Source organism: Hordeum vulgare, chromosome 3H, assembly GCF_904849725.1.
Source record: "Hordeum vulgare subsp. vulgare chromosome 3H, MorexV3_pseudomolecules_assembly, whole genome shotgun sequence".
In the NCBI taxonomy this organism is placed as follows: domain Eukaryota; kingdom Viridiplantae; phylum Streptophyta; class Magnoliopsida; order Poales; family Poaceae; genus Hordeum; species Hordeum vulgare.
In genome coordinates this window covers 23,471,558-23,498,567 of record NC_058520.1, presented here as the reverse complement: position 1 = coordinate 23,498,567, position 27,010 = coordinate 23,471,558, and positions in this window count along the sequence as shown.

The window sequence follows — 27,010 nt, the reverse complement described above, 5'->3', positions numbered from 1 at the left end:
GATCTCGAGGATACACTAAAGGAAGCTTTTTACTTAGGCGATTCTGGATCGCAGCTAAGTCCCCGAGTGCGGCATCTCGTGCGCACTCGGAGCGAGTTGATACGCATGTAGTTGTCAGTTGTCTTGACATCCACATGAGCCTCGATGAGGGTCTCCTAAGCCTCGGAGTGGATCTCGAGGATACACTCGAAGGAAGCTTTTTACTTAGGCGATTCTGGATCGCAGCTAAGTCCCCGAGTGCGGCATCTCGTGCGCACTCGGAGCGAGTTGATAGTTAGGCGATTCTGGATCGCAGCTAAGTCCCCGAGTGCGACTTTTAGAGCACACTTGGAGAGAGTTTGTACTTAGGCGATTCTGGATCGCAGCTAAGTCCCCGAGTGCGACTTCTAGTGCATACTCGGAGAGAGTTTGTACTTAGGCGATTCTGAATCGCAGCTAAGTCCCCGAGTGCGACTTCTAGTGCACACTCGGAGAGAGTTTGTACTTAGGCGATTCTGGATCGCAGCTAAGTCCCTGAGTGCGACGTGTAGTGTACACTCGAAGAAAGTTTGTACTTAGGCGATTCTGGATCGCAGCTAAGTCCCCGAGTGCGACGTTTAGTGCACACTTGGAGAAAGTTTGTACTTAGGCGATTCTGGATCGCAGCTAAGTCCCCGAGTGCGACGTTTAGTGCACACTCGGAGAAAGTTTGTACTTAGGCGATTCTGGATCGTAGCTAATTCTCCGAGTGTGACGTTTAGTGCACACTCGGAGAAAGTTTGTACTTAGGCGATTCTGGATCGCAGCTAAGTCCCCGAGTGCGACGTTTAGTGCACACTCGGAGAAAGTTTGTACTTAGGCGATTCTGGATCACAGCTAAGTCCCCGAGTGCGACGTTTAGTGCACACTCGGAGAAAGTTTGTACTTAGGCGATTCTGGATCGCAGCTAAGTCCCCGAGTGCGACGTTTAGTGCACACTCAGAGAAAGTTTGTACTTAGGCAATTCTGGATCGCAGCTAAGTCCCTGAGTGCGACGTTTAGTGCACACTCGGAGAAAGTTTGTACTTAGGCGATTCTGGATCGCAGCTAAGTCCCCGAGTGTGACGTTTAGTGCACACTCGGAGAAAGTTTGTACTTAGGCGATTCTGGATCGCAGCTAAGTCCCCGAGTGTGACGTTTAGTGCACACTCGGAGAAAGTTTGTACTTAGGTGATTCTGGATCGCAGCTAAGTCCCCGAGTGCGACGTTTAGTGCACACTCAGAGAAAGTTTGTACTTAGGCGATTTTGGATCGCAGCTAAGTCCCCGAGTGTGACGTTTAGTGCACACTCGGAGAAAGTTTGTACTTAGGCGATTCTGGATCGCAGCTAAGTCCCCGAGTGCAACGTTTAGTGCACACTTGAAGAAAAAAAATGAGACCGGAGTCTGCCAACGCGGAAGAATTTTGAATCTGCAAAAAATCAATCTGCTTTGTATTACTTCAATGATACTTGTTCTTTACATTACTCCAGTCGGTGGTCACGTGTAAAAGCGCTTCAGGAGATCTCCATTCCATGCTCGCGGCTCATCCGTTTCCCTATCGAGGTTGTAGAGTCGATATGCTCCTTTGTTCAGTACCTTGGAGATAATGAAGGGTCCTTCCCACACGGGAGCCAACTTGTGAGGTCTCTGCTGATCCACTCGGAGCACCAGGCCGCCTGCTTGGAATGTACGACTCCTGATGTGCCGCGCGTGAAATCGCTGCAGATCTTGTTGATAAATGGTTGAGCGAGTCAGTGCCATCTCGCGCTCCTCTTCTAGAAGATCCACTCCGTCTTGCCTGGCTTGCTCTGCTTCGGCTTCGAAGAAGAGTTCGACTCGTGGAGCGTTGTGAAGCAAGTCACTCGGAAGGACTGCCTCTGCTCCGTAAACAAGGAAGAATGGAGATCGCCCTGTTGATCTGTTTGGAGTTGTGCGGAGGCCCCACAACACCGAAGGCAGCTCGATGACCCATGCGCCGGCAGCATGTCCAACTTCTCGCAGGAGTCGAGGCTTCAACCCTTGAAGAATAAGTCCATTCGCCCGCTCTGCTTGTCCGTTTGTTTGAGGATGCGCCACAGATGCAAAATCCACTCGGATACCTTGACCTCTACAGAAACCTTTGAATCTGTCCGAGTCAAAGTTTGCGCCATTGTTGGTGATTATGCTGTGCGGTACTCCGAATCTGGAAATGATGTCCCTGACAAATTTGATGGATGTAAGGGCGTCGAGCTTCTTGATGGGCTTGGCTTCAATCCACTTTGTGAACTTGTCGACTGCCACCAACAGATGTGTGAATCCCCCTTGGCCTGTCCTGAATGGACCGACTGTATCCAATCCCCATACTACAAACGGCCAGACAAGAGGGATTGTCTTCAGTGCAGATGTTGGCTTGTGAGACTTGTTCGAGTAGAAGTGACAGCCTTTGCATCGGTCGACCATTTCTTTCGCCATTTCATTCGCCTGCAACCAGAAGAAACCAGCTCTGATTGCTTTGGCGACGATTGCTCTTGAGGAGGCATGATGACCATAGGTTCCCGAGTGAATTTCTTCCAGGATTAACTATCCCTCCTCAGGGGAGATGCATCATTGAAAGACGCCTGAAACACTTTCTTTGTACAACTGGCCATCAATGACGGTGAGCGACTTCGACCTGCGGACAATCTGCCTGGCTTGGACCTCATCTTCTGGTAATTCTTGCCTTAGGATGTACGCAATGAGCGGCACAATCCACTCGGGGATGACAGCGAGAATCTCCATGATCAGATCAACCACAGCGGGGACCTCGACTTCAGTCGGATATGTCGAGCTCTTTGGTTATACCGGTTCCTCTATGAAGGGATCTTCTTTAACTGAGGGAAGGTGTAGGTGCTCGAGGCAGACATCACTCGGGACTGGTCTCCGAGTGGATCCAAGTTTCGCCAATTCATCAGCTGCTTGGTTTTTCAGTCGCGGAACATGGTGGAGTTCCAGACCTTCAAACTTTTTCTCGAGCTTCCTCACCGCGTTGCATTATGTAGTCATGGTGGGGTTCCTTACGTCCCACTCCTTCATCACTTGATTAACCACCAAATCTGAATCGCCATAGACCATCAGGCGACGGACGCCGAGTGCGATGGCCATGCGCAATCCATAAAGGAGAGCTTCATACTCTGCCTCGTTGTTGGAGGAATCGAAATGTATCTGCAACACATACTTGAGCTTGTCACCCTTTGGTGATATGATCACAACACCAGCGCCGGAGCCATTCAACATCTTGGACCCATCGAAGAACATTGTCCAATGAGCCGAGTAGATGTGAGTCAGTTGCTGTTGTTCTACCCATTCTGCTATGAAGTCAGCCAGAGCTTGAGACTTTATAGCTTTCTTGGCCTCGAACTTGATGTCGCAGTATAACATCTCCATTGCCCACTTCGCCACTCGGCCGGATGCGTCCCGATTGTGGAGGATTTCCGACAACGGAGCATCAGAAATGACAGACACCGAGTGGTCTTGGAAATAATAGCCACCTTCTTCGCAGTCATGTAAATCCCGTAAATAAGTTTTTGATAGTGGGGATACCTCTGCTTGGAAGGAGTCAGGACTTCGGAGACATAATACACTGGCCGCTGAACCTTGTATGCTTTGCCTTCTTCTTCGCGTTCGACTGTGAGAACAGTGCTGACGACTTGATTTGTAGCCGCAATGTATAGAAGAAGGGGTTCTTTACTGAGCGGAGCAGTAAGAACCGGCTGGGTGGAAAGTAGGACTTTGAGATCGTCGAATGCGATTTGGGCTTCGTCTGTCCACTCGAAAGTATCTGATTTCTTCATGAGTCGGTACAGAGGTAGTGCCTTCTCGCCGAGTCGACTGATAAACCTGCTCAAAGCCGCTAGGCAACCTGTGAGCCTTTGAACATCGTGTATTCTGACCGGCCGCTCCATTCGGACGATGGTCCCGATCTTTTTTGGGTTGACATCGATCCCTCGTTCGGAAACGAAGAAACCGAGTAACTTTCCGCTGGGAACACCGAATGAACACTTGGCTGGGTTGAGCTTGATATCGTACCTTCGAAGGTTGGCGAATGTTTCTGCCAAGTCAGTCAGCAGGTCAGAACCTTTGCGTGACTTGACTACGATATCATCCATATACGCCTCCACATTTCGCCCTATCTGGTCAAGGAGGCATTTTTGGATCATGCGCATAAAAGTTACTCCTACATTCTTCAAACCGAATGGCATAGTGATGTAGCAGAAGCACCCGAATGGGGTGATGAAGGCTGTTTTTAATTCATCGGGGCCATACAAATGGATCTGATGATAGCCTGAGTAGGCATCAAGAAATGACAAACGCTCGCAACCCGCAGTCGAATCGACAATTTTATCAATGCGGGGGAGCGGGAAATGGTCTTTCGGGCAGACCTTATTGAGATGCTTGAAGTCGATGCACATTCAGAGAGACTTGTCCTTCTTGGGCACCATGACAACATTGGCGAGCCACTCGGAGTGGTCTACCTCGTGAATGAAGTTGTCTGCCAAAAGCTTAGCCACCTCTTCTCCGATTGCCTTCCTCTTGTGCGCGGCGGACCGACACAGGCGTTCTCGGATAGGCCGAGCAGCAGGATCCACATGCAGTTGGTGCTCAGCCAACTCCCTGGGTACACCTGGCATGTCAGCGGGCTTCCATGCGAAAATGTCCCAGTTCTCACGGAGGAATTGGATGAGCTCGACTTCCTATTTTGGATCGAGGGTGGTGGAGATGTTCGTCGGGGTAGCGGTGTCGTCCGTCGGGTGGATGCTGACCTTCTTCGTTTCTCCCGCCGACTGGAATGCGGACTCCGAAGCTGGCTTCTTCGAACGCATCAAGTCAGCGGGGTCAGCTGTCTTCTTGTACTCGTCGAGCTCGAGGAGAGCCATCTGCTGATCGACGATCCTCGACCCCTGCTGTAGACACTACTCGGCCCGCTGCCGATTGCGTGTGACAGTGATCACACCTTTGGGACCTGGCATCTTCAGCTTCAGGTACACGTAACATGGTCGGGCCATGAAACGCGCATACGCCGGACGGCCCAGAATCGCGTGGTATGCACTCTGGAAGTCCACCACCTCGAATGTCAGCTTTTCCTTGCGGAAGTTTTTGTCGGAGCCGAAGACGACGTCCAACGCGATCTGGCCGGGTGACTTGGCCTTTCGTCCAGGGACGACTTCGTGGAACTCCATGCTGCTCTCGCTAAGTTTGGACATCGGAATTCCCATCCCCTTGAGAGTGTCGGCGTACATGATGTTCAAGCCGCTGCCGCCGTCCATGAGGACTTTGCGCAGTCGGACTCCTTCCACCACCGGGTCGACGACCAGAGCCTGCCTCCCTAGGGTGGGTACGTGTGCTGGATGATCCGACTGGTCAAAGGTGATCGCAGTATGAGACCATTTGAGGAACGTGGGGTTGGTTGGGGTGGCCATGTTCACCTCCTTGTTCACCAGCTTCAGTCGACTCTTGCTTTCCACGTCAGCAAAAATCATCAGTTTTGCATGGACTTGGGGGAACGGATCCTCCTTGTCCTCCTCATCATGTTCATTGTCCTTTTCACTCGGCTTCCCTTCGCCGAACACCTGGATCAGGAGGCGCCATTGCCGAGTGGTACGCTTCGGGAATATGGCGTTGCCTTCTTCATCCATCTTCGTGTGGATGGGACATGGCTGATCCAGGATGTGGTTTCCGAACTGCTTCTTCTTGGGGGTGAACTGAGCCTTCCCCTTGCCCTTGAACTTGGAATTGGTAACGGCTGCGGCCTCTGCCTGCGGAGTGGACGGTGCTTTCTGCTTCTGCTTCCGAGTGTTGTTCCCATCTCCATCGGCGACTGCTTTATGCTTGCCGCTACGAATGTGATCCTCTTCTTCGCCATTCTGAGTTGTCCATTGGCATAGCGTGTGGTAGAGGGTTGTCCAACGTTGGATAAAGTCACGCAGGGGCTCATTCTGCTTCTGGACACAGTGTTGGAGCTCCACGAGACCAGCAGGGCGTTTGCACGTCCCTTTGAAGATCCTGATGAAGACTCGGGCCAGATCTGCCCATATGTAGATGCTTGAAGGGGCTAACTGGTTCAGCCACGCCCGTGCCGAGCCGTCGAGCATCAGGGGGAGATGTTTCATGGCGACCTGGTCATCTCCGCCACCTATCTGGACTGCCACTCGGTAGTCGCCCAACCACGTTTCTGGCTTGGATTCTCCTGTAAACTTGCTGATCCCCGTCGCCAATCAGAAGTTGGGAGGGATGTCAGCCGAACGGATGGCCCGACTGAAACACTTGGGACCAGAGACGATGGTCCTGCTTCCAATCGGACGGTCTCTATCATGACCATCACGATGGGCTCGGCTCCTGTCGACCTTCCTCTGGGCGATGTATCCTCTTGCGTCGGGCCTTGGATCATAAGTGTCACCGACCGAACGCCGATCATCATGATGTCGGGGCCTGTAGGGCCCACCCCGCGGAGGGGTGCGTGAACGACGACGATCTTCGGGATTCATGGAACGGCTGACTCCTGTGTGTCGTTGATGAGAATCGGGGCTAAAAACTGACCGATGCGTGTTCGCGTGAACAGAACTATTGTGGATCCTGTTGTGCGACTGGGAGACCGCCGAATTCTGCTGCTGCGCCGTGTGCAACAGGGAACGAATCTCCTCGATCCCTCTGCCAGCCTCTGAATCAGTTGGCTGGAGGGAATCGGCTATCTTGGCGGCAGCAGCCAAGTTGAGGACTGGTGTGCGGAACACCTCCACGTTGCTTTGATGAGTGCGTCGACTGGCAGAACGGCGGGGCTCACGGCGAGCACCGGATGTCTCGCCGACCTCGTGCTCGTTATGACCAGTTTGGCGGGGACTTTCATGGGAATTGGCCATATGCACTTCGGCTGCAGGCCCACGACCCAAGTACTCAGAAGGTAACTCAGTCGGAACTGAGTCCGAGCGCTGGGACGGCGGCGCAACTACAACCGATTCAAAGACCGCCACTTGTGAAGACGCGTTCTGGCGCGCCTGGGCGTGTTGCACCCAACGCTGGAGCCGCGGACGGCGAGACCACTTGTTGCGGCGCGTGACGGGGGCGTAGATCGACATCGGAGCCGACTGTTGGAGAAGAAGGATGCCGCTGGGGAGCGCCTCGACGTCGAGAGGGGCATCCCGAAGCCATGCCGAATCGTCAACGATGAAGGAGAGAGCACCGAAGAGGATCTCATGACTCATGCACAAATCTCCACCGGATGACATGATGAAAAGATGTAGTCGCAAACTCGCCGGAAGTCGCTTAGACGCCTGCCCCATGGTGGGCGCCAACTGTCGTGGGTATAAGTCTGACAGTAGATGTGTAGGGTACGAAAGGATGGGCAGAGCCTTAGCTACGGCGAGGTTGTATGAGTTCAGGCCCCTCTAAGGTGGAGGTAAAAGCCATGCATCTCAGTGCTCTTGGGAGCTTGATGTCGAGTGGAATATGGATTACAGTGAAATGCTAACCCCTGCACCAGTGGGAAAGGGCGGCTTATGTAGAGTGTGCTGCCCTTCACAACGATTCGGTGCACAGGGGTGGTGTAGTGGCGAATAAATGCATACGTTACAGGTAACGTATGCCTTAAATGCCAATAATGGTACATGAAAACGTATGACCGTTTCCCTCCAGGGGGGTTACGATGTACAGAGTGGAATCCAGTCGGTAAGTCTGATACGTTCCAAATGCTCATCTTCGACTGGATGATGGAGGAATCGTCACCGACTGGATGATGGGAAGTCCTTAATTCAGTCGGAACTGACTAAGGGCCTTGTCCCTTATGAAGGGTAGTCCTTGGGTAGGACCTATAGGGCAGGCCTATGACCCTACCCTGGGACTATAATGTTGGAAATATGCCCTAGAGGCAATAATAAAATGGTTATTATCATATTTCCTTGTTCATGATAATCGTCTATCGTTCATGCTATAATTGTATTAACAGGAAACAGTAATACATGTGTGAATGAATAGATCACAATGTGTCCCTAGCAAGCCTCTAGTTAGCTAGCTCGTTAGTCAATAGATGATCATGGTTTCCTGATCATGGACATTAGATGTCATTGATAACGGGATCACATCATTGGGAGAATGATGTGGTGGACAAGACCCAATCCTAAGCCTAGCACTAGATCGTATTGTTCGTATGCTAATGCTTTTCTAATGTCAAGTATCTTTTCCTTCGACCGTGACATTGTGCAACTCCCGGATACCGTAGGAGTGCTTTGGGTGTATCAAACGTCACAACGTAACTGGGTGACTATAAAGGTGCACTACGGGTACCTCCGAAAGTGTCTGTTGGGTTGGCACGAATCGAGATCGGGATTTGTCACTCCGTGTGACGGAGAGGTATCTCTGGGCCCACTCGGTAGAACATTATCATGAGCTCAATGTGACTAAGGAGTTAGTCACACGATGACGTGCTACGGAACGAGTAAAGAGACTTACCGGTAACGAGATTGAACAAGGTATAGGTATACCGACGATCGAATCTCGGGCAAGTTCTATACCGACACACAAAGGGAATCGTATACGGGATTGATTGAATCATTGACATCGTGGTTCATCCGATGAGATCATCATGGAGCTAGTGGGAGCCACCATGGGTATCCAGACCCCGCTGATGGTTATTGGCCAGAGAGGTGTCTCGGTCATGTCTGCCTGTCTCCCGAACCCGTAGGGTCTACACACTTAAGGTTCGATGACGCTAGGGTTATAGGGAATTGTTATACGAGATTACCGAAAGTTGTTCGGAGTCCCGGATGAGATCCCGGACGTCACGAGGAGCTCCGGAATGGTCCGGAGGTAAAGATTGATATATAGGACGGATGGTTTCGGACACCGGAAGTGTTTCGGGCATCACCGGTAACGTACCGGGACCACCGGAGGTGATCCCGGGGACCACCGAAGGGGGGCTGCGACCCCAAGAGGTAAGATGGGCTAAGTGGGGTGGGAACCAGCCCCTAGTTGGGCTGGTATGCCTCCCCACTCAGCCCATGGCGCAGGGGAAAGGAAAAGAGGGGGGAACCCTAATTTAGGTGGGCCTTAGGCCCACCAGAGGGGTGCGCCACCCCTCCCCCTTGCCCTGGCCGCCACCCCTTCCCCATCTGAGGGCTGCCGCACCCCTTAGGGGTGGGAACCCTAAGGGCTGCGCCCCCTCCCTCTCCCCCTATATATAGATGAGGTCCGGGGCTGTTTGAGACACGGTTTAATCTCTCTCTCGGCGCAGCCCTGCACTTCTTCCTCCTCCTCTCTGTCGGCGCTTGGCGAAGCCCTGCCGGGAGACCTCGTCTCTCCACCAACACCACGCCGTCGTGTTGCTGGTCTTCTTCCCCAACCTCTCCCTCCTCCTTGCTGGATCAAGGTGCGGGAGACGTCACCGGGCTGCACGTGTGTTGAACGCGGAGGTGTCGTTGTTCGGCACTAGATCGGAATCGCTGCGAGTACTACTCCATCAACCGCGTTCTAGCAACGCTTCCGCTTAGCGATCTTCAAAGGTACGAAGATGCTCTTACCCCTCTCTCGTTGCTGGTCTCTCCATAGGAAGATCTGAATAAGCGTAGGAAAATTTTGAATTTATGCTACGTTACCCAACATATAACCCCATCAACTACAAATGAACTTTGAATAGGTTGAAAGTTGGCATGGTATCATCATTTCACCCACATAGCATGTGCTAAAAAGTGGAGAGGGTTGTGGCAAAAAATGGACGCACTTCGTGAACAAATCGAACAATCTCTTTCAAAATATCAGGGTTTCATAGGAAAACTCATATGTTACAAAAGGGACTTCATTTTTTGGAATTATTTGAACTCCAGACCTTTTGTGTGTTCAAAATGCACCATTCAAAGCCATATCATCAATTTTCAACTATTTCTAACTCCATTTTGTATTTTTCATGCATTTATTGATTTTTTGCGCTAAATGACCCAGAAATTGAAAAGCACTACAAAAACTCTAAATAGGTTGAAAGTTCGCATGGTATCATCATTTCACCCACATAGGATGTGCTAAAGAGTTGAGAGGGTTGCGTAAAAAAACTGGACGCACTTCGTGTACAAATTGGACAATCTCTTTCGAAGTATAAGCACGGTTTCATACGAAAACTCATCTGTTACAAAAGGGATTTCATTTTTTGGAATTATTTGAACTCCAAACCTTTTGTGTGTTCAAAACGCACCATTCCCACATCGTCAATTTTAAACTATTTCTGACTTCATTTGGTATTTTTAATGCATTTACTGATTTGTTTTGAGCTAAATGACCCAGAAATTGAAAAGCACTACAAATGAACTCTGAATAGGTTGAAAGTTGGCATGGTATCATCATTTCACCCACATAGCATTTAGTTTTGCTAAAAAAAATAGAAACTTTCGACCTCAATCTAGGAATTTTTTAAATTCACTGGAACGTGCTTTTGATCTCAATTTTTTACACAAGATTCATATACAATTTATCTAGATTGTCTTAATTTTTCATTATTTTTGGAGTTACATGAGTACTCGAATTATACAGATTACTTTCGACTATTCTGTTTTTGACAGATTCCGTTTTCTTTGTGTTGCTTTCTTATATCGATGTATCTATGGGTTGTATCGGGGGTATGAACCATGGAGAAGTTTTAATACAGTAAATATTTCACCAATATGAATAAAGAATTAGTTCACAACAATACCTAAAGAGGTGATGAATAAAGAAAGGGCTAAATAACCATTCAAATTTGGAAACTCTATATAATGGCACAAACCAAAACTAGATATATATAAATTGGTCCAAGCAGTACATACACTAGTGGAAAACGGGCCTTTGGCCGGGACCCTTTAGTCCCGGCCTGCCTCTGGGCCGGGACTAAAGGCCCGGCCATGTCGCCCCAAATCGCAATGCCTCCCTCGAGGCTTTAGTCCCGACCCGTAAGGAGCCTTTAGTCCCGGTTTGTGTCCCAAACCGGGACTAAAGGGCTACGCGGTGTGCAGCCCGCATGTGCGCCACCTTTAGTCCCGGTTTGTGTCTCAAACCGGGACTAAAGTCCTCTGCCTATATATAGCACATCCCCCCTCTCCCCTCTTCCTTGCATTTTTCTTGGATGGAGGATTGTGGGTGTGTGCTAGCTCTCCACTTTTTTGATGCACTAGAGGTGTTTGTTGAAATGTGTGTTAGAGCGATGCCGCTTCAGTTCACCGAACACAACTACAATATGAGATGCCTGAGCCATGCTTAAACCTCTTCCTCTTTATTTCTACTTATTCTAAAAGGTTAGCAACTATATTTCCTCGTTTAGACCGTGCGGTACTAATTTTTAGGATCGTGATTGTATTTGATATAATGTCGTATAACACAGATGAGCCATCCATGGATGTACGGTGATCGACGCACAGCCGCTTACAGAGAAGGCGTGCATTCTTTTCGAGATGCAGCCGATGCGAACAAGCATGGTGGTGGCTATATGTTTTGTCCATGTGTTGAAAGTCGGAATGAGAAGGATTACACTTCCTCAAGAGTCATTTAGAGCCACCTGCTTCGGTCCGGTTTTATGTCGGGCTATAATGTTTGGACCAAGCACGGAGAAAGAGGGGTTATGATGGAAGACGATGATGAAGAAGAAGAGAACGATGATGACAACTACTGATCTATGTTCCCTGAGTATGCTGATACCGCAATGGAAGACAATGAAGAAGAAGATCAGGATGAAGAACGGGAACCAGATGAGCCCGCTGATGATCTTGGCCGGGTCATTTCTGATGCACGGCGAGGTTGCGACACAGAAAAGGAGACGTTGCAGTTCGAGCAAATGTTACAGGACCACAACAAATTGTTGTACCCAACTTGTGAAGATGGCCAGAAGAAGCTGGGTAGCACACTGGAATTGCTGAAGTGGAAGGCAGAGACCGGTGTGACTGACTCGTCATTCGAAAAGTTGTTGGTACTGATGAAGAAGATGCTTCCAAGAAAGAAGGAATTGCCCGCCAGCACGTACGAAGCAAAGAAGCTTGTCTGCCCTCTAGGATTAGACGTGGAGAAGATACATGCATGCCCTAATGACTGCATCCTCTACCGCGGTGAGAAGTACGAGAATATGGATAAATGCCTGGTATGCACTGCATTGCGGTATAAGATCAGAAAAGATGACCCTGGTGATATTGAGGGCGAGCCACCCAGGAAGAGGGTTCCTGCCAAGGTGATGTGGTATGCTCCTATAATACCACGGTTGAAACGTCTGTTCAGAAATAAAGGTCATGCGAAGTTGTTGTGATGGCACATGGAAGATCGTATGAAAGACGATAAGTTGAGGCACACCGCTGATGGTCGGTAGTGGAGAAAAATCGAGAGAGAGTTCCCGAGATTTGCAGCTGACACAAGGAACTTATGGTTAGGTCTGAGTACACATGGCATGAATCCTTTTGGGGAGCAGAGTTGCAGTCACAGCACATGGCCCGTTACTCTATGTATCTACAACCTTCCTCATTGATTGTGCATGAAGCGGAAGTTCATTATGACGCCAGTGCTTATCCAAGGTCCAAAGCAACCCGGCAACGATATTGATGTGTACCTAAGGCCATTAGTTGATGAACTTTTACAGCTGTGGGCCGAACCAGGTGTACGTGTGTGGGACGAGCACAGACAAGAGGAATTTGACCTTCGAGCGTTGCTTTTCGTAACCATCAATGATTGGCCTGCTCTTAGTAACATTTCAGGACAGTCAAACAAGGGATACAATGCATGCACGCACTGTTTGGATCAGACAGAAAGTATATATCTGGACAAATGTAGAAAGAATGTGTACCCGTACAATCGTCGTTTTCTTCCACCCAAGCATCCCTTAAAGAAAAAGGGCAAGCATTTCAATGGCAAGGCAGAACCCCGGGGGAAGCCTGTCATCCGTACTGGTGCTGAAGTATTTGATATGGTCAAAGATTTAAAAGTAATCTTTGGAAGGGTCCTGGCAGCCAACCTGTTCCTAACGGCCCTGATAAGCGCATACCCATGTGGAAGAAATCTATATTTTGGGAGCTACCCTACTGGGAAGTCCATGAGGTCCGCTCGGCAATCGACGTGATGCACCTGACGAAGAATCTCTGCGTGAATATTCTAGGCTTGCTGGGCTTGTACGGGAAGTCAAAAGATACACCGGAAGCACGGGAGGACCATGAACGTCATAAAGGAAGAGATGGCATGCATCCAGGGCAGTTTCAAGGGCGTCCAGCTACGCTCTTACTAAGGAAGAGAAGGAAATCTTCTTTGAAGTCCTTTTCAGTATCAAGGTCCCGACTGGCTTCTCGTCGAATATAAAGGGAATCATAAATATGAAAAACAAAAAATTCCAAAACCTAAAGTCTCATGACTGCCACGTGCTTATGACGCAATTGCTTCCGGTTGCATTGAGGGGAATTCTACCGGAAAATGTTCGCCTGGCAATTGTGAAGGTATGTGCATTCCTCAATGCAATTTCTCAGAAGGTAATCGATCGAGAAAGTCTATCAGGGTTACAGATTGATGTGGTCCAATGTCTGGTCAGCTTTGAGTTGTTGTTCCCGCCATCCTTCTTCAATATAATGACACACCTCCTAGTTAACCTAGTTGAAGAGATTAGAATTCTCGGTCCTGTGTTTCTACACAATATGTTCCCCTTCGAGAGGTTCATGGGAGTCTTAAAGAAATATGTTCGTAACCGTGCTAGGCCAGAAGGAAGCATATCCAAGGGCTATGGAACAGAGGAGGTCATTGAGTTTTGTGTGGACTTTCTTCCTGACCTTAAGCCGATTGGTGTTCCTGAATCTCGGTATGAGGGCAGGCTGACAGGAAAAGGCACACTAGGAAGGAAAGAAAAAGTATCTATGGACGGGCATTCTTTCTCTCAAGCACACTACACAGTTCTACACAATTCCACCGTGGTGGCTCCGTATATCGTGAGACACAAGAATATTCTACGCTCCGAAAACCCGGGGAAGGCTGACTCTAGGGTTAAAGGGGAACACGAGAAGACTTTTGGCAGTTGGTTGCAGACACATCTCATGAATGACGACACCGTTGGAGATCAGCTGTACTGTTTGGCCAGGCCACCATCTTCGACTATATGTACTTTCCAAGGGTATGAGATAAATGGGAATACATTTTACATGGTTGCCCAAGATAAAAAGAGCACCAACCAAAATAGTGGTGTCCGCTTTGATGCAACAGACGAGATTGGGCACTGTTTGGAAACATATTACGGGTACATAGAGGAGATATGGGAACTTGACTATGGACCTACTTTTAAGATCCCTTTGTTTCGGTGCAAATGGGTGAAGCTGACAGGAGGCGGGGTAGTTGTAGACCAAAAGTACGACATGACAACAATGGATCTCAACAATCTTGCGTACATGGACGAACCATTTGTCCTAGCCAATGATGTCGCTCAGGTTTTCTATGTGAAGGACATGTCTACAAAAACGAGAAAAAGAAATCAGCAAAAGAAGATATCGTCTGATGAGCCAAAACGCCACATAGTTCTTTCAGGGAAAAGAAACATCGTGGGAGTAGATGACAAGACAGACATGTCATAAGCTTATAATAAGTTTCATGAAATTCCGCCCTTCAAAGTGAAAACTGACCCAAGCATCCTACTGAATGATGAAGATTCTCCATGGCTACGACCCAGAAGAAAACAGAAATAATAGATAGGAATATTGGTGCAATAATATAATAATGTATTAAACCTTTTATGTAATGCATGTATGGAATGTACTAAATTTCAAACACTTTTCATTTTCATAGTTTTGTCAAATTCTCAAATATGCAAAAGGAATTTTAATAAACCTTTGTAAGAGATGAGTTCTTGTTGGAAATGCTGATACTTCGAGAGAGATTGTTCGTTTTGTACACGAAGTGCATCCAGTTTTTGTCGTAGCCCTCTCAACTTTTTAACACATGCTATGTGGGTGAAATGATGATAGCATGCCAACTTTCAACATTTTCAGAGTTCATTTGTAGTGCTTTTCAATTTCAGGGTCAACTAGCTCAAAAAAAAATAAGTAAATGCACGAAAAATACCAAATGAATTCAGAAATTGTTGAAATTTTGTGATGTGCCTTTGAATGGTGCATTTTGAACACACAAAAAGTATGGAGTTCAAATAAGTTCAAAAAAATGAAATCCCTTTGTAAGAGATGAGTTCTCGTTCGAAACCCTAATACTTCGAGAGAGATTGTCCGTTTTGTACACGAAGTGCATCCAGTTTTTGTCGTAGACCTCTCAACTTTTTAGCACATGCTATGTGGGTGAAATGATGATAGCATGCCAAATTTCAACATTTTCAGAGTTCATTTGTAGTGCTTTTCAATTTCAGGGTCAACTAACTCAAAAACAAAATAAGTAAATGCACGAAATATACCAAATTAAGTCAGAAATTGTTGAAATTTTGTGATGTGCCTTTGAATGGTGCATTTTGAACACACAAAAAGTATGGAGTTCAAATAAGTTCAAAAAAATGAAATCCCTTTGTAAGAGATGAGTTCTCGTTCGAAACCCTGATACTTCGAGAGAGATTGTCCGTTTTGTACACGAAGTGCATCCAGTTTTTGTCGTAGCCCTCTCAACTTTTTAACACATGCTATGTGGGTGAAATGATGATAGCATGCCAACTTTCAACATTTTGGATAGTCAAAATAATTACTTTTGAAAATAGAAAATAATTTTGAATTATTTATTCAATTTCAAACACTTCTCATTATCATAATTTTGTCAAATTCTCAAATATGCAAAAAGAATTTTAATAAACATAGTTTTTAATTGAAAATAACAAAATAGTTAATAGTTTGGATAGTCAAAATAATTACTTTTGAAAATAGAAAATAGGTTTGAATTATTTATTCAATTTCAAACACTTTTCATTATCATAGTTTTGTCAAATTCTCAAATATGCAAAAAGAATTTTAATAACCATAGTTTTTAATTGAAAATAACAAAATAGTTAATATTTTGGATAGTCAAAATAATTACTTTTGAAAATAGAAAATAGCTTTGAATTATTTATTCAATTTCAGACACTTTTCATTATCATAGTTTTGTCAAATTCTCAAATATGAAAAAAGAATTTTAATAAACATAGTTTTTAATTGAAAATAATAAAATAGTTAATAGTTTGGATAGTCAAAATAATTACTTTTGAAAATAGTTTTGAATTATTTATTCAATTTCAAACAATTTTGATTATCATAGTTTTGTCAAATTCTCAAATATGCAAAAAGAATTTTAATAAACATAGTTTTTAATTGAAAATAACAAAATAGTTAATTTTGAAAATAGAAAAAAATTGAAACTATATGAGAATTTGTAAAGAAAATTAAACCTAAATTCAAAGTGACCACGCTTTGAATTCAGGTTTAATTTTCTCCACAATTTCAAATATAGTTTCAATTTTTTAATTTACATTCAGTTTAGGCCCGTAAGCCTGCTTTAGAGAGGAGCTCGATGGAGATGCTGCGATGGGGCTTATAAACAAGTGTTAGTCCCCCTCGCTGGGCGAGGTGGGACTAAACTTATCGTGCAGCCGAGGTGGATCTTTAGTCCCGGGTGGAGCCACGAACCGGGACTAAAGACCCCCTTTAGTCCCGGTTGGAGCCCCGCACCGGGACTAAAGGGCCCTGCTTCCCGCCTTTTGGACTGCCGAAAAAGGGCATTTAGTCCCGGGTCATGGCTCCACCCGGGACTAAAGGGGGTCTTTAGTCCCGGTTCGTGGCTCCATCCGGGACTAAAGATCCACCTATATAAGCGGGAGTTAGAAAATTTCCAACCCAAATAGCATTTCCTTCTCTCCTTCTTCCTCGTTCTCCTGCCCGGCGCGGCACAGCGACGAACTCGACGACACCGTCAGGCTGCCCGCCGTCCTGCTCACCGCCGCCTGTCGTCCTCCACGCCGTCGCTGTCGTCCTCCTCGTCGCTGCCGTCCTCCTCGCCATCGTCGACGCCTCCGGCCGGTAAGCCCCCCGCCCCCTCCTCCCAACACTCCGGCCGGTAGAAGGAAAGAAGAAAAAGGATAAGAAAAGAAGAAAAAGGAGAAGAAAAGAATAAAAAGGAGAAGAAAAAGGAGAAGAAAAGAAGAAAAAGGAGAAGAAAAGTAGAAAAAGGAGAAGAAAAGAAGAAAAAGGAGAAGAAAAGAAGAAAAAGGGAAGAAACGAAGAAAAAGGGAAGAAACGAAGAAAAAGGAGAAGAAAGGAAGAAAAAGGAGAAGAAAGGAAGAAAAAGGGGAAAAGGAAGAAAAAGGAGAAGAAAGGAAGAAAAAGGAGAAGAAAGGAAGAAAAGGGAGGAGAAAGGAAGAAAAAGGAGAAGAAAGGAAGAAAAAGGAAAGAAAAGAAGAAAAAGAAAAAGATTTTTTTGTCATTTAATTCCTATTGTTATTAGGTTTGTGCTAGATTAATAGGGTTAGTAATATTTAGAATTAGGTTAGGGTTACAAGAAGAAGAAATATGAACAAAAATAAGAAAATAAGATTAGGAAAAAGGAAAATAAGAAGAGCGGGAGAAGAAAAGAAGAAAAAGGAGAAGAAGAAGAGGAGGAGAGGAGAAGAAGAGGAGAAGTAGAAGAAGAGAAGTTGAAGAAGAAGCGGAGAAGAAAATAAGAAAGAAGAAGAAGAAGAAGAAGAAGACATTTCTACGTATATAGATGATTAATTAGTGTTTCTTAGATTATTGCTTAATTTTGCTATTGTATATGCTTAAGTGTTAATAGTTTAATTTTGCTATTGTATATGCTTAAGTGTTAATAGTTTATTTTTAGCAAGAAAATTAATAGAACTAGTTTATTTTTTTAGTTCATTTTACGATGCCTATCCCGCATCCTCGTCATCGACTCGGCGGAGGACACCTGCTTGATCAGAGGGGCCCTGTCCGGGACTGGGCTCCGCCCGGCTGGTATTGGGAGGTTCTACCTTCCGGGGGGCGTAGGTTGGTGAGGAGCCAGCCCGTTGTTGACCCGCTCCTTGTTTGGTGTCGGTCGCGTGGGCCAGTGACGGTGCCGAGGCTTCCGGAAACCGCGGAGGTGGTACGTCACCGTGTCAGCGAGGAGGATGAGCACGTCCGTCGCTACATGGTTGCGTTGGAGGGCAGGTTCGAGCATACCTGGCAGGTTCTTCGGGGATCTCACTGGAGCTATGATCCTGTCATGGTTCCTTCTCTTTGGGTGTCCACCGCCCGCGACGATACCCGTCGGGCGCTACGGTTCTAGCTGTATCAGTGATGCTATATGTATGATAATATTCGAGGAGTATTAGTGATAATATTCGACGATTTACGAACAAAATAGATGATGTAGTTTTGCTTATAATTGAATGTATTCCAATTTGAATACTACTTTCTTTTACGATTTGGTTTTGCTTATTGAATGCTCAAATTGGAAAAGTACTCCTACTTTGAATACTATGCAGAAATCTAGGAGTCCCGGGTGGAACCACGACCGGGGACTAAAGTTGTTTTGGAACGGAGTTCCTGATAGAATAATTCTTTTTTGGTACAAAGTTCAACAAAGTCCTTTGACACTAGACAGGGTAGATGAGATCAGGAAAAATAGGATCATTTTCTACATATCTAGAATGTCGCCATTTTGTTAAATCCTTAAAGGTTAAGAGAATCCGTTAGACATATTTTAGAGTTTAGGTTCTAGCCAAGACCCAGGACTAAAGGTCCTCCTATATAAAACAACAGTTCGAAGTTTCCAACCACTCTTATATAGTTTGTTAGTTTATTAGTTAATCAAATGTCTGTTTTTTGCAGAACTATGGATCCACATATCAGGAACCTCGAAGAGGAAGAACTTCTCGAAGATATAATCAAAGACGGCCCCAACGTTGAACCAGCTGAATCTCCGTCGTCATATCTAAACCCCTTCGGATATGGAATGGAGGTCGACCGACACGAAGTGAAGCCGATGGGGCAGGAGATAGGTCCAATGACGGAGAAGGTGATAGCTCCACTGATGGAGAAGTCGGTGGAGAAATAATAAAGTCCGGCGAGGTATACATATGAAGTTCGACAATCACTTGTAATATGTGAAAAATATTGGAGATAGCTCTATATTGTATACATATACATTCATTTGACGATTGTTTCTCCCTCTTAGGCCTCCACATCGAGCAAAGCTACGAAACGAGGCCCGACTAAAAAGTTGGATGCACGGACGCATTACACCTTTGAGGTGATATTGCCTACGGGCGAACCCAAGCTTCCTAAGAATGATGCTGACACATTCAAGAAGCAATGCGGAGTTCTCGTTAGGGATCACGTCCCGATTAGCGTTCGGGAGTGGAACAAGCGCAAAGGGGCAGCCGATAGTGACTATGTCGCCGAAAGGTACAAAGATAATCTTTGGAATGATATCATGTCACATTTCAACCTGCCAGAATGTGAGAATGAAGACGCCGCAGACAAACTGAGGGCCAAAGTCAAGCAGTGGACTCTAAAGAAGATGGCCGAACTGTTCCGTAGCTGGAAGAAGAAGCTGTGGAAAAACTATCTGAAGACAAAGAAGGTGCCAGTATTCGAGGGGTATCTAGCCAAGAAGGTGAATCACTGGAAGGCATTTCAAGAGTACAAGGAGTCAGAAGATGCCCATGCATTATCAGAAAAGAACAAGATAAATGCCGACAAGAAGAAATATCACCACAAGCTGGGGCCAAGGGGCTATGAGACTACCATCCCAAAGTGGGATAAGAAAGAGCAAGATCTGCTAGCTAAAGGCATCGTACCTGATACACTCCGTGATGAGTGGCAACTGAGAGCAAGAAATTGGTTCCTTGCGCATGGTGGTTCGTACGACGAAGAAACAGGGGACCTCATCTGCAGTGACGGTCTTAGGATACCCAGGGAGAATTGGAAAAAGATAGTGAAAGAAATTAAGGAGGGAAAAAGAAAGTTCACTGCAGATAGAGAGAAAGAATTGCTCACACTGGTCCTCGGCAATGACGAACATGGAGGACGAACGCGAGGCTTCGGTCCTTCTTACCCGTAGTGGCTTGGGTTTGCCAGAGACCAAGACACTTACAGAAGCCGAGCGAGAACAAAGAAGCGGCAGCAGGATGAGGAGAATGACAAGTTCAACCAGTTGCTTGCCAGGATTAACGAGCAACAGAAGCAGATTGATGAGCTTAGAGGAGTAGCGCGCCAGGAAGATCCTGCATTTGATATTACCGGCGCCCCATGTAAGCGGAAGAGCAGCGTGGCTGAATCTGAGGCCTCGCCCGACGATGCACGAAGAATGATAGAGGGCGGTCCTGGCTACCCCGTGGATAGAATCAAGGAGTCAACATCATGTGAACTCCATCAGAAATTCAAGAACATATCCATGAAGGTGGCCGTCGGACAAGCTTTACCTTCTGGCCCTGATGCACGCTGGCATGGCCGTGAGATTCCAGCTGGCTTTGCTAAATTCGGGATGGATGAAATCATGGCGCGGTTTCATGATATGGAGCTCGACATAGCTGGACCCGAAGACGAGAGGACACTGAGAGAAGTACTGGGTGGAGTCATCCTATGGGACAAGAACTACATCAAGCTTCCAGGCTCGGCCCCAAGGACAACACCGCCTCCGAGTCGTCGCAGGTCACCTACACCTCCATCACCGCCGCCGGACTTGGGTCGTCCGTCTCCGCCGCCGCCCGCTCCGGATACTAAGCGGAAGCGTGCCAGCAAGAACGCTCCACCGATGATTTCTAAGCGACGGAGCCCCCCAAAGCGCAAACTGTCGCCCCTCCCAAAGGTACCTCATGCTAATCTTCCTATCATACCTTATGATCGTACCCCCGAGGAAAACGCCAGGATAGCAAAGGAACATCATGATGCGCAGATGAAAAAGAAGGAACCCGAGCCACGCCCGGAATACACCGAGAAGCAAATAGCATTTGCAAAATACTTCACGACCCTTCCATCACAATATGACTTACACCATAAGCCTGATGACTATACATGCACATTGCAGAAGGAAGTGAAAAAGAGCAAATCACGTGCAAGTGCAAGTGGGAGCAAATCAAGTTCAACTACAAGCAAAAAAAGATCAGACGTTCCTCAGCTGGGACAACAGGCCAAACAGTCGATCCCACCCCTCAGGGTGTTACCCGAGAATGTCCCCCCTCCAGTGCAGGGGCAAGATTTGGAATTAGCAAAGAAGTGGGCGGATGAATGGGGTATCCCGGTTGAAGACATTCTGGCTTCCCAAGACGACAGGTAACCCAAGGCTATGGTAGCCCCTAAGCCATAGTTTGTCATGGGAGCGCCTTTGGTCAGCAAAGATGATCTCCCAACAAATATGTGTTACTTGCATACATGGTACTTAAGTGAATCAAAGAATGGGACAACGATGATCGTGGTGAGTGTCCCCCGGGAGTACTACGGCCGCCCCGAAGAAATCCATATCGACTTTGATGAACTCTTCCAGATGTACAATGGCGACGCCCTCGACAAATCGCTTATGAGTTGCTATTGTCTGTAAGTTTTTCAATTCGTTGTCTACATATAACTTGTTTAATTATTTCAATTCATTGTCTATATATAACTTGTACTCTATTATGCAGAATGAAGATTCTGGATTGTAAAAGTAGGAACATCCTAAATATTGGGTTTATTGACCCAGATAAAATACATATAGCGACGCTAACTGATAAACCTAAGGAGACGGAGGAAAACCTTCTAAGTTTTCTAACATATCAAAATTTCTGCGACCGCATACTGTTTCCATACAACTTCAGGTGAGGGTCTTTACTCTGTTGTGTCCATTCACTTATAAGTGTAATTGATAAGTTACTGACACATATATATATATACATGTGCAGCTTCCATTGGATTCTGTTGGACATTCAAATTGATAAGAGAAGAGTTGATGCCTTCGACCCATTATCGAGACCCTTGGAACAGTTCCAAAGCCTGCAGTACATGCTCCAAGGGTAATTTCAATCATTCTTGCGCTCTATCGGCCTCTTTCGATGATTTTCTGATATATCAATTAATGAAAAACTTAGCAAATCATTATCCTTGTCGGACAGGGTTTGGAAGCGGTTCAAGTGCGTGACTCCCGATATCGAGCCTGAGAAGCTGACCTTTAGAGCGGCTCAGGTAAGTAGTAGTATGATATATTTCTATTTTCAATACATTATGATGCTAGATTATTATTTTGATTATATATATTCTATTCTCGTAAAGTGCGACCAGCAGCCACGGGGGACGCATCTATGCGGATACTATGTTTGCGAGACCATTCGCACGTTTACCTCTGAGCACAAGGATCACAGATTCGACGTAAGCAATGAACATTCACACCTCTATTTTTACCCATCATTCTTTGTTATCATGATTGATATTCATATTCATCTCCTCTTCTTATATAGTACACGGCCATGAGGGAGAAGGTCCTACCAGAGTAACGCGCGATTGCTGTTGCAAAGGAGCTTGCGACCTTTCCGAGGACGGAAGCTGTAGGTGACAAAGGACGATTTAGTGTAGCTAGGGGCCATTACTGATGTTCGTCCATGTAATCGAATAGACGGGCTCGAGTCCCGATAATTCAGATCTCCATATAATTGTATATATATGCTCGCTTGTAAGATAAGTTAATCTTATATATATATGCATAATTATTTCTATTTAGAATTATATGAAAACTAATTCCCGAACACCAAACGAGGCATCACGTTAATCTCCGAACACCTAAACCCTAAAACCCTAAAACCCAAAAATAAACAAAATCTAAAACTCTTTAGTCCCGGTCCGTGTAAAGAACCGGGACTAAAGGGCCTGCCCCTGAGGGCGCTACGAGGCGCCCACGTGGAGCACCTTTAGTCCCGGCTTGGAACAGGGCCGGGACTAAAGGTTAGGCCTTTAGTCCCGCCCCTTTAGTCCCGGTTGGTGAACCGGGACTAAAGCCCCTTACGGGCCAGGGCTAAAGGCCCTGTCCCCACTAGTGATAATAATACATGCAAGCAGTACATAATAATTGCTAGCATACATATATATCCAAGTGTTCGCCGTTGTGAATACTACTCGTCTGAATCTGAATCTGAATCAGAATGTCCCAAAGCTGGTTCTGCGAGGTGACGCTGGCCATATCTCACGATACTAATCTTGCGGTACAACTCGTATGCAACGTATGCATCTTTTGCTGCATACTCAATGTTGATAGGGTCAAGTGGGCTCTTCCCCCACTTCTTGTGCTGAGACTTCGGAAAAGCCCTCTTCATATCATGGTACTCCTCGTCGATCAAGGTGACTGCCATATCAGCCATCAAAGTTCTCGGATGTTGAAGCTGGAATAGGCCTTGGAGATCAATGTGGCACTCAGCTGTATCTCAATACCAAAGTTGCGCCTCATATTCGGCCTGTCGTTCGTTATGTCAACGGTAGCGAAACGTACGCCGCTGCGGAGGAAGTCCATGAGTTCTGGACAATGTTTGTCACTACTGCAACATCAACAAATTAAAATGGAACAAATGTTACGTAGAGCTGCAACAAGGAAAAATGTTTCAATACAACAAAGAGAAATTTATCATAACGATTCAAATGGAACATATTACTATTCTATGCAATTTTCATATCCTATGAATTGATCTTTATAGGATTCCAATATTGTAACATATTGCTATCCGATGCAATTTTCATATCCTATGAATTGATCAAGAAACCCTCAATTAACTATCCAATGGAACATATAAAGAAACTACATATTGTTATCCAATAGAACCTAGAGAGATCAGTATATGCAATTTTCATAACCTTTGGATCAAAGAAAGCCTCAAAACTTACCAATGAAAAATTGTTTCACTACAACTAAAGAGAAATTAATCTTTATATGATTCCAATATTATAACATATTGCTATCCTATGTAATTTTCATATCCTATGAATTGCTCAAGAAACCCTCAATTAACTATATATCCAATGGAACATATATAGAAACTGCATATTGCTATCCAATGGAACCTAGGGAGATCAATATATGCAATTTTCATAACCTTGGATCAAATAAAGCGTATGTTGTAATATATCCAATGGAACCTAGGGAGATCAATATATGCTATCCAATGGAACCTAGGAGATCAATATATCCAATGTTGTAACACATATTGCTATCCTATGCAATTTTCATATCCTATGAATTGATTAAGAAGCCCTCAATTAACTATCCAGTGGAAGGTATATAGAAACTCCATATTGCTATCAAATGGAACCTAGAGAAGATCAATAAATGCAACTTTCATAACCTTGGATCAAAGAAAGACTCAAAACTTACCTCGCTCATTAGAAGATCAAGACATGTTGTTTGAAACACAGCTGGATGACAGCAACACCTTGATGGTTGGCCGTGAACTCCATATCAAGCCCCAACAACGCCTCATGCTCCGGCGCGGCGTCAACCCACTTCCGGAACCGTGACAGAAAATTTGGCACCGCCCTGCTCTCGTTCGTGTACCCGACCCTGAGTTTGGTCGTGCCATGTGCGCGCACCTTTCCGGTATTATATGTCATGGTGGAAGAAGAATGGAAGAAGAGAGGGGAAGAAGAAAGGAAGAAGAAGAACACAGGAGAGGAGAAGAATAGAGAATGGCGATAGACTATGCTTCAGTTGCAGTTTTCATCGCTGGAAAAGACGCGGGAGGGCGAACCGTTTGGACCTTTAGTCCCGGGTTGGACGACAAACCGACACTAAAGGGGTGATTCGAAGGGCCGCCACCCCGGTTTGATCCACTAATCGGGACTAAAGGAGGATACGAACGGTTGTACGAACGCCCGCCACCACACCTTAGTCCCGGTTTGATCCACCAACCGGGACCAAAGGGGATACGAACGGTTGCCGGCCTATTAGTCCCGGTTGTTGACTGGAACCGAGACAAAAGGGATGAGACGAACCGGGACCAATGGCCCACGATGCCCGGCCGGCGCCCTGGCCTCAAGAACCGGGACCAATGTCACCCATAGGTCCCGGTTCATATCTGAACTGGGACTAATAGGATTTCAGGACCCAAACCAAAGCATTCTTTTCTACTAGTGTATCGCTGTTTTTTCATTTCTAGTGTTCTACCAAGATGTACGTGCTGTGTGTTTATATGCCAGGTACGCAGAGTTGCAGACCCTTTGCTGATCGTCTGAGTCTGAATTCCCCGACCTTATATCTGAACTCCAAAGTAAGCCAACTTGCCGGAGACGACGACAATTGCTTTCTTGTTGACAAATACTGTGAGACTCCACCACCACGCCATATTTATCTATCTGTTAACTGGAATCTGGACGGTTCTTTTCTAACTCTAGAAGGATGATTTGTGCAAGCTGACCTAATAGTTTCAATAAAACACGCTCCAGAAAAGAAGAAGAACTGCCTGACTGGGCTGGCAGTTCTACTGTGGCACATTGAATACTCAAAGTTTATTTTCTATGATGGCAGCAATTAACGAGCAGTATTCACTTTCTACAAGGGAGCCCATTCTCAAAGACTTGCCGTACGAGTTTGTTTCGAGGAATGAATGACTCTTTTGATATCTCTTCCTGATAATAAAGCATCGTTTGTTTCTGTCATCCGTCGTCTTATTTTTATAAAAAAGCCCCTGACGTTCCCTGAAATCAACCAGCAGTCCGAATTTAAGTCAGAAAACGAATCTTTTTTTTGCATTTTTCAGAAAACCCACCGATGTTTCAGGTAATAAACCCGCAGTCCGATTTAAGTCAGAAAACGAATCTTTTTTTGTATTTTTCATAAAACCCCCTAATGTTTCAGGTAATCAACCCGCAGTCCAGATTTATGTCAGCCGAAACGTTTTTTTCGTTTTAACAAAAAAACCTGACTTTTTAGTTAATCAATCCACATTTTATCTAAAACAAAATTATCCATATCTTTTAAACCGTAACTCCGATTTTAACGTGTTATATATGAAATTTAATTAAAAAAATGTGTAGAATCTAAATAGGATGTTATTTTTAGCTGTTGAATACTCCCTCTCTAAACTAATATAAGAGCGTTTAGATTACTAAAGTAGTGTTCTAACTGCTCTTATATTAGTTTACGAAGGGAGTACTTCTTAAATATTATTTTTGGTGCAAACTTAATCTGTAGTGCACGGTCCTTTTTTTCTCTATTTCCGACGACGATACGAATTGCAATAAACATCCATTAAATTAAACCAAATTGAGAGGAAAGAAAACATCGTTAACCACACATGCACACCTTTGGAAAACCTCGTGGGGAGAAACAACATATTTCTCATCTTATTCTGAGTGACTGTACATTCAAACGCGTTTTCGTGGTGTGAACACTAAGGCCATCGTCGGCAACACAAATGTGATGCCATGTGAAAATATATTGCGTTCAGAGCGTGTGTTATTTTCTCTTTCGTTGCAACGCACGGGTTCTTTTGCTATGTATGTTTAAAAATCCAGTTGAGGCAGAACTGTTTTTTATATGTTTGTACTTCCTCCGTTCCTAAATATAAGTTTTTTTTATAGATTTCACAAGGGGGATATTGTTTTTATTGTTTTTTTAGACAGCGGTGGTAGGTTTCCCTACTTTTTTTTATGTTCAAAAAGTTTTTTACACGGAACCTAACAGACTGTTGGCTAGCTAGGGATCTATTCTACACACAGTATGCAAGAAATACAATGATTACAAGGATGGTTCAACCCAAGCCTGAAGTCCAGCAAATAATTTTCTCTTGGCCCTAAGCACAAGATATGAAAGATCTTCCCTGAATTTATGCCTTTATCTGTCTTGGTTGTGCTCACTCTCCTTGTCATTTTCGACAGTCCAAATGGCCTAGCCACCAGAATGAGGTTCTGAATATTCAGACTTAGGGAGCATTCCGCACAGCAGTCTGATAAGATACACTCTCTTTTTTTCTCTTTTTTCCACAAAGGAAAATAGCTGAGGCCGCGTGTCCTTGGGACGCTGTGTGAACAATTGTCATGTCAGTACAGAATAGTCCTGCCATCTTCCACGGGTTGTCAGTGTCAGGTTCAACCCGTCGTTCGTCGTTGTCAGTTTCGTCAGTTTCGTCAGTCTCG